The sequence below is a fragment of the Triturus cristatus genome, chromosome 12 (genome assembly GCF_964204655.1).
Source record: "Triturus cristatus chromosome 12, aTriCri1.1, whole genome shotgun sequence".
Lineage (NCBI taxonomy): Eukaryota > Metazoa > Chordata > Amphibia > Caudata > Salamandridae > Triturus > Triturus cristatus.
Genome location: NC_140595.1, coordinates 859,641,560 through 859,660,773, shown reverse-complemented (window position 1 = coordinate 859,660,773; position 19,214 = coordinate 859,641,560). Strand labels below are relative to the sequence as shown.

The 19,214-nt window shown below is 43.8% G+C and overlaps 1 protein-coding gene across 2 annotated transcripts in view; it reads right to left on the bottom strand.

Moving 5' to 3' along the window:
* The window catches only part of LOC146783118 (uncharacterized), a 77,766-nt gene extending 62,370 nt beyond the window's left edge, over positions 1 to 15,396 (bottom strand). For both annotated transcript variants that reach the window (XM_085637093.1, XM_085637092.1), the window contains exon 1: positions 15,215 to 15,396. The gene's annotated coding sequence lies outside the window, so the exon portion shown is untranslated. The remainder of the gene's footprint in view (positions 1 to 15,214) is intronic.
* Positions 15,397 to 19,214: the final 3,818 nt, after the last annotated feature.

Below are 19,214 nucleotides of genomic sequence, written 5' to 3'. Positions count from 1 at the left end.
CAAGTAGAGAACCGGGAGAGAGTATCTGAGGAGCCGCGAGGTGCTGAGAGCGCCGCGAGTGAAGTGCTGGCTACTCTGCAAGTATTTCTCTCCCCATCTTGTGCACGGGAGCGTGGAGCACGGGGAGGAGGGGGTGGTGTTTATTCCGGGACAATTATTACTTTGTACCTTACTATCTCATTGCTTCATCCCCCGGTAAATCCAACGTAACTGGTGCATTGCGTTGCAGTGCTGTAGATGTGAATACGCTGGTGACTGTGGAATTAGAAGGAAGCTGAAAAGCAGGCCAAAGGGCACCCCGTTATTGAGTGCCGCCGCGAGTTACAGCAGTAGTAACGGGCGGTAGAGAGCGTGCCAGGAGGATCTAGGGGTGGCATAGTTGATCTAGGTGCAGTTTGTGTTCTACCTGAGGTCCGGTTTGCATCTGGATTATTGGAGCACAAGAAAGGCACTCGTAAAAAGTACTGGTTGGAGTGGTTCCACTATGCGCTCGGGCAGAGATAGAGCCTCTGCAACTAGCACAAGAAAAACAAGAAAAGCTCAAGTACTAAAAGTACCCAAAATAAAAACAAATACAGTAGGAAGGAATCAATCTTTAATTTCTCCTATTGCACGAATGTTTGAAAAGTCTTCAAAAATTCGATATAGATTCGACTTTATGAAGGATCAATTGGAGGCTATGATGTCGATGCAAACAGCAGTAGAAGCAAGTAATCTTCAAACACAAATTAAGCCGGATAATAAAAATGTTCAAAATCTCGGTCAAGTTTCAGATGTGCAAACATTGAGTATGTCTATGTTTCCTTTAGAGAGGGAAAACATTGTAAAATTAAATACAATAAAGGGTCATGTTACGGATCTTGAAATGCTAAGTGTAGTCCAAGCAATCCAAAAGGAACAGACTGATTTAGATGTACCTGAAAGATCACTGGATATATCGATTGTCAGTAATCAGCCACCTTTGGAGGTAAATGTAATAATTGAGAAAATCAAATGGGAACCTGGCACAGGGACCAACACAATATTACTAATAGTAAATCAAGAGCCTCACGAATTAAATAGAGATGGAACATCACCATGCATAGTTAGTAGTGATGTCTGTGTAAAAATTGATGGTGATATCGCTCCAAACAAAGAATCTGACAAGGATAATAGTTTAATGGACTACCTTAACATGGATGACCAGGATGGATATAAAGCAAACAATGGAGTATATAGAAAAAGTAAAGAGGACATACAGTTATGTAGTACACCAAGTAATAGATGTACCTTTAATAACTCTGCATCTCATTGTAAAGCAAAAAAAATACAGGGAAAGCAATTACCTAATGAAGGGGGGACCGAGAATGACACTTATTTGAACTGTAATGTTAAAAAAAATTGAGTAGCCAACAACACCATCATTCCACAACTACAACTAATCAGGAATAACGGCCAATTTGGGATATTTTCTATCGTACATCCGCTATGACACTAGAAGCTTTGACATTCCAATCAAATAAAATGGAGATTCAAGTGGACCTACTTAATGTGATGGCAAGCTCGGTGGTGAGCATTGATCAGAAACTAGCTGAGTTAAATAGCCTAATCAAAAGAGCACAAACGCAGGCCTATACTACAACCATTGATTGCAAATGTGCCCCAATAATAAGTAAATTAATAACATTACCTCAGGCAATGACTACAATTCTTGAAGATGTAAGAATAAGTCTGCAAAATGTGAAACATAAGGAAGAAGGAGAGAATTGTAAAATCAATTACATCAATCCAAAATACGAGGCAAACCAACATTAGGAGTTTGATCAGTGTATCCCTTTTAGGGAAGCGCCCTACAAAGGTAGTTTTACCACGTTAACAGGAAATGACCTGCAACAAGAAAGAAAGATTTCTGATGAGCCAAAGAAACTGGTCAATGCATGTAAGGGAGAAATCGTGGAGGAACCAGTAATAAATGCATCTGAACCATCAGGAAAAAACTGGGCACAGTAATAAATTAGATCAATTGTCACCCAATAATGGCAATTACGGATAATAGAAGAACCGAAGTAGATCAGAGTCCACTACACGATACTAAAAAATCCGTAAGTTTAAATGATGAAGAACCCCCTAGTAAGGGGAGGGGGACATGGAAGATAAATTGCCAAAGTATTACTTATCAAAAAAGCATAAGAAAAAACTCTGTAAAGCAAGAAATAAAGCCAAATCTAGTTTGGTAATAACACCAAAAGATTCAGAAAGAAAGTCTAATGCCTTGAAAGATAACGATCTTAATCAAACTGAAGGCTTTAAGGGAAAGCAAGTTAAAGAATCTCATGTGGATAGGAGCTCTCTAACCAATGGAAGTAACAAGAAGTACTTTGCCCTATTTAACAAAAGCACTAGGGAAAATTATCCTAAAGAAGACACAAATGATACTCAAAATTTAAAAGGCAGAGATAGTTCATTATCAACTAATGAAATAAAGTCTTAAGAACCAGAAAAATATGGGAAAGAGAGTGGATTGTTAGGATCTTATGGTGTAATAGAAATTATTCCAACGGATCAAAATGGAAAGGAAAAAATAACAAAACCAATGATCACCGCTAGCAATGTAAAACTGAAGGTGGAGAAGAGTGAGAAAGTAGAAAGACAACACTTACAAACAATTCAAAGAGCAATACAGGTACAGATGGAAAAGATGGATAATATAAAAATTCCAACTATAAATGAGAAGATTAAGAAGGGAAGAGAGGATGAGAGTGAAAACCAAATACAACCAATATTTCAAAGAACAATTCATTCTCAATATAACTTACCATACAGTACTTGCGATAAGATGGAAATTGCTAAGAAATTATTTGCAAAGGAAAACACCAATGTTATGAGGAAAGAGGACATGGATGGTCAACAAATAAACAAAATCCTACGTCCAACTCAGGGCATAAATTACAATAGTCCCCAGGATCTCCAGAGGCAAAAAACTACGAGCTATGATGGTATAAGGGATCATGACAAAGAGCCTCGGCAGATTTCAAATTATGTCCTTCTTCCCACTATAGATCTGGGAAGACCAAAGATAACAGTACATGATAAACCACAGTTGATTTTTGTCCCTGAATATTGTTCAAGAGGTAGCCATGATATCTTGAATAGAGGAAATATTATTCAACCCCTTTAAATCTATTCCTTCCCTAGAAAAAATCTCAAGTGAAAACATTGAATTTCTTACAAATCCTGATAGTAGCAAGGAAATGACATTGATAACATTGGACACTATCCTTGTAGTCGAATTAATTATAAATGTAAAGGAAATTTTTCTCAGCGGGGGAATAAAAATGAATAGGCCAAAGCCTACAATGTATCCGAAACCATTTGCTATTCCTTTATCTCTGAATCTCCCTCAACAAAATAAAATAGGCTTACAGGTACAGTCGGTGTTAAAAACTGCAATTGGAAAGACAGAATCATTGTTTAAACAACCGCTGGATTTAGTGGAAATGGAAAAACCAATTGGAGTCAATGAAAAGTGGATAAGTATGGCTCTCCATGGCAGTAAAATACAATGACAGAATACAAAAATAAAGTAAAGAACTAAAATAAATGAAGAAAATGAATTATTTAAATTATGCTCATGGAATATTAATGGCCTAAGAAGAAAAATAAGCAATGCACATTTATCGACAATATCTAGTTGTTATAGAATTTTTATGACAACTTCCCTTACTGCAATGCTATCTCAGCTAATGATTGATGATCCTTTCACACAGTATATTATATCAGGGGATTTTAATTTACATTTGTTTGTACCCAATATTAGAGATGAGTTAATTCAGGAACAAGAAAATTTCTGGGCAATTCCGCAGCAAATATTTCCAACTGTTCCTAATGCTTTTAAAACCCAATTAGGCGCAACTTTGTTAATGACCTAGAAGCGCTGGGCTTAAGAATCCTAAACGGGAGGTTACCCCAAGACTCCCCACCGGCTTGGACATTTTATTCACAGGACCATAAATCAAGAATTGATTACACTATGGTATATTTGAATATTTTTATTAATGTGATCTCTTTTTCAATTGTAAAAGCATCTGAGAGTGATCACAGTCAACAAATACTTATTACTAATTTGTCTGTTAATAAACATTCTGAATATAGAACATTGCCAGGCCAGACAGGCTCCGTAAACTATAAGAAATTAATATGGAAGGAGCATAGTAAAGAAGACACTAACAAGACGGCCCTTAAATTTGTAGAAACATATTTTGAAGATAACACCTTAACTGCAATTGAATAATGGGTTAATTTTATACAAAAACTTGTTAATACCTTTAAGCAAAAAATCTTTAAAAAAGAAAAGGTGCAAACAGAAAGAGAGAACAAAATTACTCTAACTGTAACAACTAGGATTTTGAAAAGATCTCGTAATCAACTGAGGAGAAAGAAAAGAATGAATCCTAAAGATATGGATTTGGGCATAAAATTAAAAAGGGTCAATCGTAACCTACAGAAGTTATTGTGGGATGAAAAGAATAAAAAGAAACACGATTTTTGGGCTAAAGTATTCTTCTGCAGTAAACAATCAAACTCCAGAAAATTCTGGATGTTGATAAACGGCTTAGCACGATCTAAGAGAACAGTTGTAACATCATCCCTAACTGAGAATGAGTGGATCAGGTTTCTGTCTATACATTTAAATCCTGTCGGGGACACAATACGACTGAAATCTAGGGCTAATATGTCTGAGCCAATGAGAAAGGACAAAATACAAGAAATTTATATAACAGATAAACAAATTTGTAAATTAATCCAGAAACAAAAAAATGGCGCGCCAGGCCCAAATGGTATACCGTTTGCACTTTATAAGAATGACCCCAGACTATGGTCAGGATACCTGACAAATGTTTTTAATGAAATTGTACGGTCATCATCAATACCTGAAACTTGGAAGGGATCACTGATAGCTCCCATTCATAAAAAAGGAGATTGGTCTTTGGCGGAAAATGACTGACTTATTACACTCCAGGATACGGATGCCAAATTATTTGCCGGTGTACTGCTATCTAACCTAACAGATTGGGTAAGAGAAAAGCAGATCATTCCTCCTAATCAAACTGGATTTACACAAGGATTAGGTACTACAACAAATATCCTTGTGTTATCTGTTCTAATGGATAAATACATTACTAGGAAACAATCATTATACTTGTGTTTTGTAGATTTTAAGGCAGCTTTTGACTGTGTGCAGAGAGACCTTTTGTGGCAGACGTTAATAAATCTAGGTATACCTCTCTCCCTTTTAAACTTAATCCAACTTCTTTACTCTGACACATGGGTCAGTGTTCGGATGGGAGATGGCCTAACAGTAACAGTAAAAATTCCAACAGCATCAGGTTTGAAACAAGGATGTGTCCTGGTCCCGTTGCTTTTTAATTTATTTTTAGCGGATCTAACGCGAGCCCTGGATGGGGTGAATGCTTGTCCACCCAAACTTGCCAACACTATGATATCAAACCTGCTATATGCAGATGATGTTATTTTACTTAACCAAACGAAGGTTGGATTACAACGCCTGTTAAATAGGATATCTGCCTACTCCACAGAAAATAGAATGGTGATAAGTGAATCAAAGACAAAAATTATGGAAATTAAGAAATATTCAAGGTCAAAACATAAGTATAAATGGTTTCTGGATAACTCACAATTAGAGCAAGTAAATACATATAGATATTTAGGAGTATTATTTGATGATCGAGGATCATATCAACCACACAAGATGGATATTCGACGGAAAGCAAAAATATTGCTAGTGGCATTTAGAATTATACAGAAATCCATAGGAGGGCAGAGTTATGGCCCTTTGTTGAAAGTACTATCAGCAAAACTTTTACCAACTTTGACATATGGTAGTGAAGCATTGTGTGGAAAAGACTCGGTCATAATTAATAACGCAGTCACGAAAATCTATAAAGCACTCTTTTTAATTCCACATAATGCATCACCTGCGCAGATACAAATGGAATTTGGGATGACCAATCAGGTCCTTGCTCGAAAAGGTCAATTTATTAAAGTGTGGAAAAGGATAAAAACGGATACTGTTAATCAACTGTCCAAACTATTGTGGCAGGAAATAAATTTAAACCGGAAAGCCGAGGCGTGGAAATACCTAGTTACATCGTTAGAGGAATATTCAGCAAACTCGGTCTGGGAAATGCCAATTACTTTGAACTCTTTTAAAAAAGTAATTAATAGTTCTACAAAGCATTTATCATTACTTCTGGATAAAGACACCTTTTCAAAAAGAAAACATGCGTGGCCGCTCCTGAATGGCTATACCAAGGTTAAAGTGCAACCGTACCTTGAAACTCCTTTGTCTGAGAAACAAACACATTTTTATAAAAGCCCGCTTTGGAACATTTCCAGGCTCATGTCATCTAATGCCATGGTGGAGTACAGAGGGTCCAATGACTTGCACCTTATGCAAACTTGGAGAAGAAAACATCATGCATCTACTTTGTGTTTGTCCAGAACTGAAAATCTATTCTTTTTAATGGTTTAATTAATTTTAATTTAATGGTTTTGTAGAGCGCGTAGTAACTCCGAAGAGCATCCCAGCGCTGATCTGCTTCTCCAGGGGTTTTGGCCAACTAATGGGATTATATTTGCGGGAAAAGGAAGGTCTTTAAGGTCTTTCTGAACTGGAGATAGTTCGGTTCAGTCCTAAGTTTTCGGGGTAGCTGGTTCCATCTCTTCGCCGTGTGAACCGAGAAGCGACGGCCACCGGTCTTAGCTTTTCTCACTCTAGGGACTACAATGAGATTTTCAGAATTGGACCGGAGATCCCTCTCTGCTTTGTATGGAATTAAAAGTTCTCTCAGAAGAGGGGGACCGTTGTTGTTGAGTGTTTTGTGGGCCAGACAGAGGGCTTTGAACAAGACCCTTTCTCTGACTGGGAGCCAGTGGAGAGAGTTGAGGGCTGGCCTGGCGGAGGATCTTCCAGGTGTGCCCGTAAGTAGGCGGGCTGCAGCATTTTGGACTTTCTGCAGTGAATTCAAGGTGGCTTCAGGAGCTCCCAAGTATATAGCGTTACAGTAGTCTAATCTTGCCAGGATTAGACCCTGGATGAGGAGCCTCCTTGCGGTCTCTGGGAGCAGGGGAAAGATCTTCCTGCAGGCTCTAAGTAGTCCAAAGCATGTTCCTGCAGTTCTCTTTGCCTGGGTTCTGAAACTCATGTCCTTCTCAATCCACACACCCAGGCTCTTAACTTCTTCCTTAGGTGCGGGAGGATCCCCAAGGCACCTGGGCCAAAGGTGAGGTGGTAGGGAGGGCCCATTGTGGCCCATCAGGAGGATCTCAGTCTTGGACCCGTTCAATTTTAATGAGGAGAGATTCATCCATCGGTGGATTTCAGAAAGGCAGCTGTGGAGGTCGGATGGGGCGTGGTGAGGGTGGGAAAGGGTAACTACCAGCTGAGTGTCGTCGGCGTAGTTGATGACTGACACGCCGTACGAGCTGACCCTCTTCTCCAGTGGGGCCATGTACACGTTGAAAAGTGTAGGGCTCAAGGATGAGCCCTGTGGCACTCCACACCGGAGGGGGATGATGGATGAGCAGCTGTCGTTTTCCCGCACCTGGAAGGAGCGTCCAGTCAGAAAGGATTCTAGCCATTTCAGGGCCAGACCCTTTAGTCCGATCTCTCCCAGTCGGTGGATTAGGGTGGGATGGTCTACAGTGTCAAAGGCCGCACTGAGGTCTAGGAGGATCACTGCCACTGATCCTCCCGTATCCAGAACGCTTCTGGCCTTCTCCACTGCTGTCAGGAGGGCGATGTCGGTGCCCTGACCTGGACGAAACCCTGTCTGGGAGGCCGCTAAGAGGTTGTTGCTTTCTAGGTAAAGCGATAGTTGTTTATTTACCAGCTTCTCAGCGATCTTGCTGTTTCCAGGGAGAAGGGATATGGGCCTGTAGTTGGCGAAGTCCTGCGGGTCTAAAGAGGGTTTTTTCAGCAGACCTTTGACTGCTGCCGCTTTCCAGCTGGGGGGGACAATGCCCTCTGAGAAGGAGGAATTGATCAGGGCCGTGAGGGGGGGGATGATGGTATTTGACACTTTTTTTAGGAAGCGGAGGGGGGCAGGATCAAGGGGAGAACCACTTTTAATTGCGGCCAGCATAGCTCCTACTTCTTCCGTTGTTACGGGCCCGAAGGTGTCCAGGGAGGGTTGGAGGGCTGGTGGCAGTGGAGGGTTGGCGGTAGTGATGGTAGGATCCGGCTGTGTGGGGTCCTGTTCGGGGGGGGGAATGGTTAGGAGAATGTTTTGAATCTTCTCATCGAAGAAAGTGGCTAATTTTTGGCATTTGGTTTCCGCTGCTTTGGGGTCGAGGGGTTTGAGTGGGGGGTCAGGGGCGTGGAGTAGTTCTTTTAGAACTGAGTAGGTTTCGTGTGCTGAACAGGCCGCGTTTTTAATTCTGTCCTCGTAGAAACTGGCTTTGATGCTACGGAGCTCTTTTTTATAGGATTTTACCGCGGCACGGAATGCCTCTTTCCGTTCCTCGGTTTTTTCCTTCCTCCAGTTACGCTCATGTCTTTTGCACGCCTTACGTAGCAGATTGAGTTCCGGGGTATACCAGGGTGAGGGGTTGACTCTCTTGATATGTCTAAGAGAGTGGGTTTTGGGCAGGATGGCGTCAAGCGATTGAGTGATCCAGGTACTGAATTTTTTATCCCCTTCTAAGGTGTTATTGGGGGGATGAGGAACGTTTTCTCGAAGTTTGGCTGCCCAGACCTCTGGTTCCAATTTTTGCCATTGTCTGGAGTACGTTCTAATTTTTGGGAGTGGCGGGGGCACAGTAATATTGTCCCATACTAGGGGAACCAAAAAGTGGTCCGTCCAGGGAAGGGGGATATGGTCAAGGGATCTAAGGTTGGGGATGTTGGAAAGAATGGGGTCGAGCAGTTTCTTAAGAGACATGTTAATGTTCGTGGAATAAGGAGTTGCAGACAAGCATTAATAAGATGCCTCCATACTGATGATATAATTTTAAACTCGGCTTTTGTAAAAATTTTAATGAGACTGAGAATTAAGTTAGAATATCAAAAATTTAAAGAATGCAATGTAGGAAGTACATAATATGTCAATAGTGTAACAAACTTAAAGTTTAAATGTTTTTATACTTGATTTTATAACTAATTTTACTGTTATGAATTATTGCGTATATATTGTAAGGTTTTAATTAATCAAACAATAAAGTTTAATAATAATAATGAACATGGTAGAAATTCGAGTTTAGTATGCCTGAACTCAGAATGATAAAATACATCTTTTAGTGAAGTTGGTTTTAACATCCTGTGTTTGAAAATACCACTTTTAGAAAGTAGGTATTTTCTTGTCTAACCATCCAAACCTGCCTCTGCTAGGCTGTGTATTCCTTGTCTGGAGTTTGAGTGACAGGGGCTGGGGGATTCCAGGAGACAGGGTGAGTCAGCACAAGGCTGAATAGAGAGATCTGCATCTAGATGGATGGGAGGGGTTGCACCTGGGACCTGAATAGAGCTGGGCCTTCCCTCCACAATAATGGCTCCACCTCCTGTGGTGTGTCTGATGTCCCTGCCCTGCACTGTGAAAGGAAAGGAGGAGACATGTCAACAAAGTGCTCCAGGACTGACCAGAACTGGTTTGGACTAGGCAAAGGCCTCTCTGCCTTCAGAGAACAAAGAGAAAAGTAGAATAAATATTGGGACCCAAGCCCAAGAACTTTAGATCACTTCTGGGAATCAAGACGATCCTTTGCTGAGGAGAAGAACCAGGAAGCTGAAGGAGGAGACTACCCCTGTGCTGTGTGTTTGGGGGTTGGCCTGCAGTGGTTGCTTCACCAACCAGCTCCCCCCTGAATTCCCTTGCTGGGAATTGAAGTGCCTGCTGAGAGACTGCGTGTTGCTGGGAGCGCGACAACAAGAAGTGTGTCGCCGCCGCAGCTGCGGTCATCGAATCGCCGAGGAAGCGAGCCGCCGCTGCCATCATCGCATCGCCGAAGCGCGGCACATCGCCAGAAAAGTGGGACGCTGCCACAGAGGTCATCGTCGCATCACTGGGGAAGCGCGTTGCAGGGCCTGTCGCGGCTCCAAAGATCATCGAGTCACCGCACGGCCGTTGGGCGTTCACACATCACACCAACGTTGTCGCATCGCAACCAAGACACTATTTTGTCATATCGCACCGGAGAAGAGTATCGCATCTCACTGTGTGCAGGATCAGCCCTGCTGACACAGACCTGTGTGCAGGATCAGCCCTGCTGACACAGACCTGTGTGCAGGATCAGCCCTGCTGACACACACCTGTGTGCAGGATCAGCCCTGCTGACACACACCTGTGTGCAGGATCAGTCCTGCTGTTAGAATCCAGATTCTTTGGTTGGCACAGGTAGGTACTTCTATCAAGCAGGGAACCTTTCCTCCAGTCAGGGTAAGGGGTTACACTCTAACAATGACCCCTGCTCACCCTCTAGGTAGCTTGGCGCGAGCAGACAATGCGTTATCTCAGGCGTAATGGTTAAGCATTTGTGATCACATACAACAATTCAATGACACCCCCCACAAATGGACTCCACACTGGGTTATCAAAAATATACTTCTTTATGTAAGCAGACTTATGACAAGACCCAATAATGTGTAAAACGGGCCCACAATACTATTTAGATAAAGCGTTCTTGGTTAAAGCTTAGTTCAGGAGGTCTGAGCGCTTCGTGCGCGTCGGCCGGTTCGTGTGGTGGTAAGAGGCTTGCGAGCGGGGCTCACAAGCGTTGGCAGACACTCCGGGTGACGTGTGCACCTTACGGTGTGAAGGGGGCACAGTACCTTGGTCTTTGTAGAAGTTAATCAGGGACGGCGCAGTGAATCCTCAGCGCACGTGTACGGCGCGTTGTCCTTTCAATCGCGGTGCGAGCTCCGGCTCGAAGGGGACCTCCGTTGCGGTGCTCAGGGGGACGGTGCAGACATACGATGCGCTGGCTCTTCGTTGCGGCGTTCGAGCCGTACCCTTGTGGACGGCGCCTTTGTTCTCAGCGCGATGCGAAGCCGGCAGCACGCTCCGGTGGAGAGCCACGTACCAACCACTCTGAGCCACAGCCTGCCCTCAGCAAGGGTAGGGGGGCACGCAAAGTGGCACGATGCAGAGAGGCAAATCAACTGTCACGAAGTTCTTCCTTTGCGTTGCAAGCTACGGCTCGAGGGCCTTAGTCACGGTGCTTGGGCCGGTCAGGGGGGCACAGGCTTGCTAAAGTACGCGCAGAGTTGGGAGGCGCACACTTCTCTCGGCGTCAGCTTCACGGGGAGAACAGGAGGGGAAGTCCACTGGTCCTGGGACTTCGTTCAGGGGGCAAGCTCAGCACAAGCCCTTGGAGACCTTAAACAGCACAAGTTGAAGCAAAGTTTATCAGAAATCTTTCTCCTCTCCTTCAGCAGCAAGGCAACCACTGCATGCCAATTCCCCAGGTCAGGCACAGTACTCCTACAGCTTTCCCGGTTCCTTCTCCTCAGGCAGAGGTTCGTCTTGTAGCAGGATCTGATTTCTTAGGAGCACATCACACCAACGTTGTCGCATCGCAACCAAGACACTATTTTGTCATATCGCACCGGAGAAGAGTATCGCATCTCACTGGAGAGCAGTATGAAACCGATGCATCAACTCCCCACACAGTAAGGAAGCGAGCATCAACTCCCCTGCGCAGCAGTAAGGAACCGACAAATCCACTCCCCTGTGTGTAAGGAACCAATGCATCACCTTCCCTGCAACCCTTTTGTTTGCGCTACGCATCTAAGGTACATTGAGAGTAAAGTGTTGCATTTACAACTTGAGAGAACTGAGCTATTTTATAACATTTGAGAGACTATTTTTGAGTACAGTATTTTGGATTTGTGTTGTTTGGTCTTGTGTTAAGTCTATATAAATATACTTATTTTTATAATACAAACTGTGTGGTGTCCATTTGTAGTGTTGTCACTGTATTACTGTATGTGTTCACATATGCTTTACACACTGCCTTTGAGATAAGCCTGCCTGCTCGTGCCAAGCTACAAAGGGGGTGAGCAGGGGTTATTTTAGGAGTGTAGCCCCTTACCCTGACTAGAAGCAAGGGTCCCTATTTGTCACAGGTATCTACCTATGCCAATTAGAGACCCCCAAATCTAACAGGTATCAATTCTGTGTTGACGGGGGCACCTTAGATTATCACACTTTGTGCTCTATTATTGAGTTTTATCTGCTTTCTGAGGCTAAGTTCTTTCCAAACGTGGCCTGTAATTCAAGCGATGGCAAAGCTCTGTCACATCACAGCCAAGAATAAACGATGGAAGCTCAAACCTGGGATTACTTAATTGAACCATGGACACAGAGTTTTAACACTCTGCGTGTTATAGAGTCTGGGCATGAGAATTCCCCCATGCTATCAGCACAAGAACTGTCTCCTGTACTAACATACTGTACTAAAAATAACAAATAAGCTAAAAAGTCAAGTATGAGAAGACAAAACAACTAAATAAATAAATGTCCCTAATAAGCACCATTGATGCCATTTTTTCCAAAACTTGGTAACAGTGGTTCTTAGGGAGGGGTTGAAAATATCTTGTAACGGTTCGAATTAGAATGAGATAAATTCACACCCTACAAAATCTACTTGTACAATGTTTATTAAAATGCAACATTTATTATTCCCTCTGCTAACATTTCTTGAGGTACAGCCCTAGACCCGCAGTTCTTGTTAAGCCTTAATTTGCTGCAATCAAGGCTACTGACCAAGTGTGCTTTAAAATGCATATACATATGCCTATCTGCGCACCATCAGTTTCCTTCAAGAAGTTAAGACTAATATGCAGCAAACTTATTTGACAAAGTTTGTCTGCAAATAAACACCATAATCATCTTCAAGGTCCAATCAGAATTATTGTTCAACTACAACACAAACTCTAAATGTACTTGTTGCTGCCAACACGTGTTTAGTTCCTGAAATATTATTTATGCAGAACTTTCTTAAGGCCCTCCCTGTCTGTAAGCACTTTCATATCCTGAAACTGTGCTCAGAAGAAAATTCAGCTGTAATTGATTCCCCTATATTGCAATCTGATTCACTTAAACAAAACATTATAGTCTTTCTGCAGGGAAAATGGTTCACAGTGCGCATGTATCATGACGTTCAACATCCAGATCGTTGAACGCCATGATAGATGTGGATGCAGTGTTGTGTTTAAATGCTCACAGTCAGTGCTATTGCCAGGGACTGCCTGTGCCTTGAACACTAACGAAGATTAAGGACCAGAACATATTGGTCAAAACGTAGAGGGGAAAGAAGCAGATGGGGCGAGAAAAGAGGATTAGGATCCTTGAGTAGAGAGTAACATTGGAAAGGTGGAGGAAGAATTAGAACGGTGTTGAGAAAGAAGAAATGCAAAATGGCAGAAAGAAACGATGAAGCACAGAATGGACAAAAGATCATGGGAAAAAGATTAGGCAGTGAAAAATGCGTGGGTGGGAGAAAGGGCTTGGGAGAGTAAGGAGGAGATGTCAAAGGAAGAACTTGGACAGTGTGGTGAGGAAAAGAAGTGAGGAATCAGGAACAGCTTGTAAAGAAGGAGGGACAAATAATGATCACAAACAGCCCTGATGCCAAAAGTAAAGCCCTGCAGAGGGCCCCAGGCAGACCAGCCTAGCTCAGCAAGGATCCTGGCACAGATCCTCTATAAATAACCCTGGTCATGGTGCAGTTAGATGCAGTGTGCACAGATTCATCACTGTGCAGTAAGATGCAGGGTGCACAGATTCATCACTGTGCAGTAAGATGCAGGGTGCACAGATTCATCACAGTGCAGTAAGATGCAGTGCCAGCACAGATCCCCTCTTTGATACAAATGATGACCACAAACACCCTCAGGGCTGGAGCGAAAGCCCCCCAGAAGTCCACAGATAGATGAGCCCAGCTCAGCCCGGATCCTGGCAGAGATCCTCTATAAATAACCCTGGTAGTTCAGTAAGATGCAGTGCAGTCCACAGATTTCTTATAGTGCAGTAACATGCAGTGCAGCACGCACTGATTCATCATACTGCAGTAAAATGCAGTACAGCGTGCACAGATTCCTCATAGTGCAGTAAGATGCAGTGTAGCATGTGCAGATTCCTCATAGTGCAGTAAGAAGCAGTGCAGTATGAACAGATTCCTCATAATACAGTAAATGCAGTGTGAATAGATTCCTCATAGAGCAGTAAGATGCAGTGTAGCATATGCAGATTCCTCATAGTGAAGTAAGATGCAGTTCTGCATGCACAAACTTTTCATAGTGCGGGAAGATACAGTGCGGAGTGTAAAGATTCATCATAGTACAGTAAGATGAAGTGTGGTGTGTACAGATTCCTCTTAGTGCAGCAAGATGCAGTGTAGCATGCAGTGATTTCTCGTACTGCATTAGGCTGGAGTGTGGCATTCATAAATTCCTCACAGTGCCGTAAAATGTAGTGTGGATATATTCCTCGCAGTGCAGTAAGATGCAATGCAGTGTGCACAGATTCCTCATAATGGAGTAATATGCAGTACAGTGTGCACACATTCCTCAAAGTACAGGAAGATGCAGTGCGGAGTGTACAGGTTCCTCATAGTGCACTAAACGTAGGCACAGCATGCACAGATTGCTCATAGCACAGTAAGACGCAGTGCAGTGTGTACATATTCTTTAATGCGGCATGCACAGATTTATTCATAGTGCAGTAAGATGCAGTGTACACAGATTCCTCATAGTGAAGTAAGATGCAGTGCTGCATGCACAAACTTTTCATAGTGTAGAAAGATACAGTGCAGAGTGTACATATTCCTCATGGTACAGTGAGATGAACTGCGGTGTGTAGAGATTTCTCATATTGCAGTAAGATGCAGTGCACACAGATTTCTCATAGTACTGCAAGGTGCAATGCAGCGTACACAGATTTATTTCAGTGCAGTTAACAGTAGCGCAGCATGCACAGGTTTCTCGTAGAACAGTAAGATGCAGTGCAGTGTGCAAAGATTCCTCACAGTGCAGTATGATGCAGTGCAGTGAAGAGATCCCCTCTGTAACACAAATATTGATCACATACATCCTCAGGAACGGAAGGAAAGCCCCCCAGAGGTCCCCGGATAGAAGAGCCCAGCCCGGCACAGATTCCCTCCAGGGTTATCCAGTCTATTGCTACAAACACAGCAGAAGCTGCAGACAATCTCCTACCTGAGCAGACTCTGTCCCCCTCCCTCCTGGGGCAGGGGCAGCACTGGGGCCTGGGAAGCTGTCCCTGGGGGGGTCTGAAGGTGAAGATAACTGCAGACACCTTCTCTTATATGCAGCTGGGCGAAGGGAAGTAGGGCGAGACCGAGCAGCATTCGCTTCTGGCGCTGACTCTGACCTCACTAACCCGGAAGAGGAAGGCAGGACACAGGAAAAAGAATGGGCCTTCTTAGCATTGGTGCCGGGCTGACTCTGCTGCCGCCGACCCGGAAGTGGAAACAGTGACACGCGTCCGATAGTGGGAGGAGTCAACATTTGCTGCTGGTGCCAACCCCGCTGACCCGGAAGTGAAGACGATCATACGCATCAGGTAGTGGGAGTTAACAATCAGTGCTAGTGCTGACTCTACCGCCGCTGAACCGGGAGTGGAAACGCTGCGCTCCTGACTTCCGGACAAGAAATGAGGGGGCGAGAGCCGGGGTCCGCTCAGTTAGCCGGGGGGTGGGGAGGGGTCCGCTCAGGTAGCAGGGGGGCTGGGAGCGGCCAAGGCCAGTCTGAGGTTATTGGAGGAGCCGGGCCCCTCCTAGACCAACCTTCATAGACCCTGGACCCCCTCTCCACAGACCCCGAAACCCCCCATCCATAGACCTTGATATCCCCCAGCATCAACAGACTCTGAGCCCGGGGCGGGTGGGGGGTCCGCTCAGGTAGGAGGGGGCGGGAGCGGCCAAGGCCAGTCTGAGGTTAATGGAGGCGCCGGACTCCTCCTAGAGACCAACCTCACCATCCCCCTATACTGGATCCCCATGGGCCATGAGCAACCCCCCCCCCCCCCCAGGCCCTGGGCCCTCCCATCCACAGGGTCTGAACCCCTTTGCCCCTATCCATGGTGCCTGCACCCCTCCCTATCTACGGGGCCTGAACCCCACAACCGCCAGTGCAACAGCCCTTGCAATCTCCTCTCATTATCTCACCAGAGACACATTGTAGATTAACTCGTATTATTCGTTGTGAATAAATTGCTTTTAAATTCAAGATACTGCCACGCAATGGTGCACTACAGCAGTTTTTGTTTGAAAGTTAAGTGCAGACCTTCAGTGTTGCACCTCATAAATCATAACGTTTTACGTCTTGTAATTTTGAGTATCAAAAATGTGAAAACATACCTGTAACTATTAGTTATTACCAGGCCTCTGCTGGTCGCGTCCCATTTATGCAAATAGCACAGATACAACAGTCAACTGTTGTTAAAACAGTGGGAATGAAAAATGCCTGTTCAGCTTCTCTGGACTATATCACTGAAATTAACTGTCATTAGCAGAAAGAAGTCGTTGATAGGAAGCCTCTGTCGTTTACACCACTTAACAAATCTAGTAACTCACTGCTGTGACGTAGCAATAGTTCATAACAAAACTAGTTCACCATTGTTGCTGCCTCATAAGCGGCTTCCAGGCCAGGTGACGGGACTCTCGAGTGCCTGTCAGCGCAGCGCTGCTTGTCTACTTTGACTGAAACTAGCCAGCACATCTGAAGTGGGGAAAGGATGCAGGGAAGGGGTTGGGGGTTGGCCTAGGATGGCAGGTAAGGTATTTATTCCATATTTGGGTCAAGGGGGAGAGGGTGTGCTATGTATGGCTGTCCTATTACTGCTCTGTCCCTCCATTGCAGTTGAAAGCCGGGACAGATGTTTTGGGTGCCATGCACAGCATACAATTATAAAAAGTGAAGAGTTACAGGGATGTTTTTCACTATAGGATTCCGAGTGACATCATAGACAACTCAAGCTTCATTCTCGTCTATTTGACGTCACTCAGACCACCTCAGTGAAAAACATCCCTGTAATTCACTGTAACCCGTGTATAATTCTGTCTGTTTATAATACGTGATCGTCACTGAAGCAGTGGTATAAGCATGTATAAACTCTCGAAAGAGGCTCATGTGCAGGTACTACAAGGGCACAGAAATAAGAGACCATTAGAAAGTGATTATTATCGACAAACAGAAGAATTTACTCCACACAGTAAATAATACTGTTCTGAGAAACTGGATTAGTTGCAGTTTGTGCTACAGAAATGATGTTGCAAACTGTGAAAATACTTGACCCAAAGCACACATGAGCGCCACTTCCACTGCATGTACTGAGACATAAACTCGAGAGGCAAGCGCCTAGAGGGGAAAAAGTAGTGAAAAGTGCAGTGGAACAGAGGACTTCAGAGGCAACATGTAAAAAAATAAAACATGGAGCTTCACTAATGCAAATTTTTCAAAACATTTTTTAAAATGTGTTTTTATTTTTTAATTGAAATACAACTTCACCCAGTAGCAATAACATTGCTTCGGTACCAGATACCTTTATTCCCTTACTTACCAGCCATCTGCACAGTTTATTGTTTAATATATCTTTCAAGGAAGTGATTTCGTTACCTACGCATCTTTGCCCTGGTCATACTGAATCAATCAATCGGGGGATTGTAAGCGTGCTACTCGCCCGTGAGGGTCTCGAGGCGCTGGGGGGGGTCGGGGAAGGAGGGTCACCAGATCTGTTAGCCGGAGGGCCATGTCTTGAGAGTCTTCCTGAAGGTGTTCAGGGAGGGGGCACGTCTGATGTCTGCTGGGAGCTCGTTCCAGGTTTTTGTCGCAATGTGAGAGAAGGATCTTCCACCTGCTCTGGCTCTGCGGATGTGCTGGGTTTGGGCCAGTGCGAGGCTGGAAGATTGGAGGTTTCTTTTGGGTATGTGGAAGTTGATTCTGTTGTTGAGGTATTTGGGTCCGGTGTTGTGTAGGCATTTGTAGGCGTGTGTGAGGATTTTGAAGGTGACTCTTTTCTCTACGTGGAGCTAGTGGAGCCTTCGTAGATGTTGGCTGACGTGTTCGTGCAGGGGGATGCTGAAGCAGGGTCTATTTTTTATCATATAGTACCCCAGGCCAATTCTGCCCACACCTGAGGCATGAGACCCTGATAAGCCCACACCAGCTAGCATAAAAGGAATCTGTTAGGTTGACCAAACTGTCTCAGCTGTTCTCTTTCTATGAATGGGCCCCAAAGTGTATCTCTCACACTACATCTCCTCAGCGAGGCCCAGCTCCCCTGAGGCCCCCACTCCCTCGATGTGCTCTTCTTCTCTTACACCCACGTAGATACCGCGAGAATAGCAATACCGCAAGAATAGGGAACTTCCCGAGCTAAAAGAGACATCTCACTATACGTGATGGTGGGGGCCACTTGCCATCTGTCATCTTTCATATTACTGTATCTGTTGCTAGCTTTAATGTAACTAAGACCTGCAACCTATATCTTCCTAAATGTTCCGCTTTCCTATAAAGGTTTCCCTGAAGCAACACAAATCCTGTTCAATAGATGTTCAATTTCATTATGATACATGGCCAAACATCCTGTGACCTTTTGAGAAACTTTTTGTAGCGTGTGTGGCACTTCTATTTTCTTATATATTTCCCAAAAGTGGCCAAAGTGCGTCATGTCCTATAGGTCACCTGAGAATGTCGTCATTTTGTGGTCAATAGTTAATCATTGAAAGAGTATAAAGATCTGCTCCTTAGTCCATTCGAGGGACTACCCCGCTGCAGTGACCCCTTGGGTCGCTGACGCCTGTGTGGTCTCCTTCAGCCCTCTATCTAATCATCTTTGGCTGAAGCTCTAATTTCTTATTGTACTTTGAAATTGTCTTTCTCTCTCCTCTGCATTTCCCTTATTTTAAAACATTATTGCAATTGCAAAGCAATAATGGTTGTTTCTCCTAACTTAACGTATGCATTCCTAACATTGCAGTCAAGTGTATGTTGCATTTTGAAAGTATTTCCATTGATTTAAAATATATTTGCATTGCATGAGTTTGTTCTTCACTCCAGAAATGTGTCTTTAAATGCCAAGACGTTGCTAAGACTCCCAGGCTCATTATTGAATATTAAAAAGGGTTCTTCTTTCATATAAATCAGAAAGCTATTTTTCTCTATTGTTTACACGTCTATTTTGTCATAATTTTGC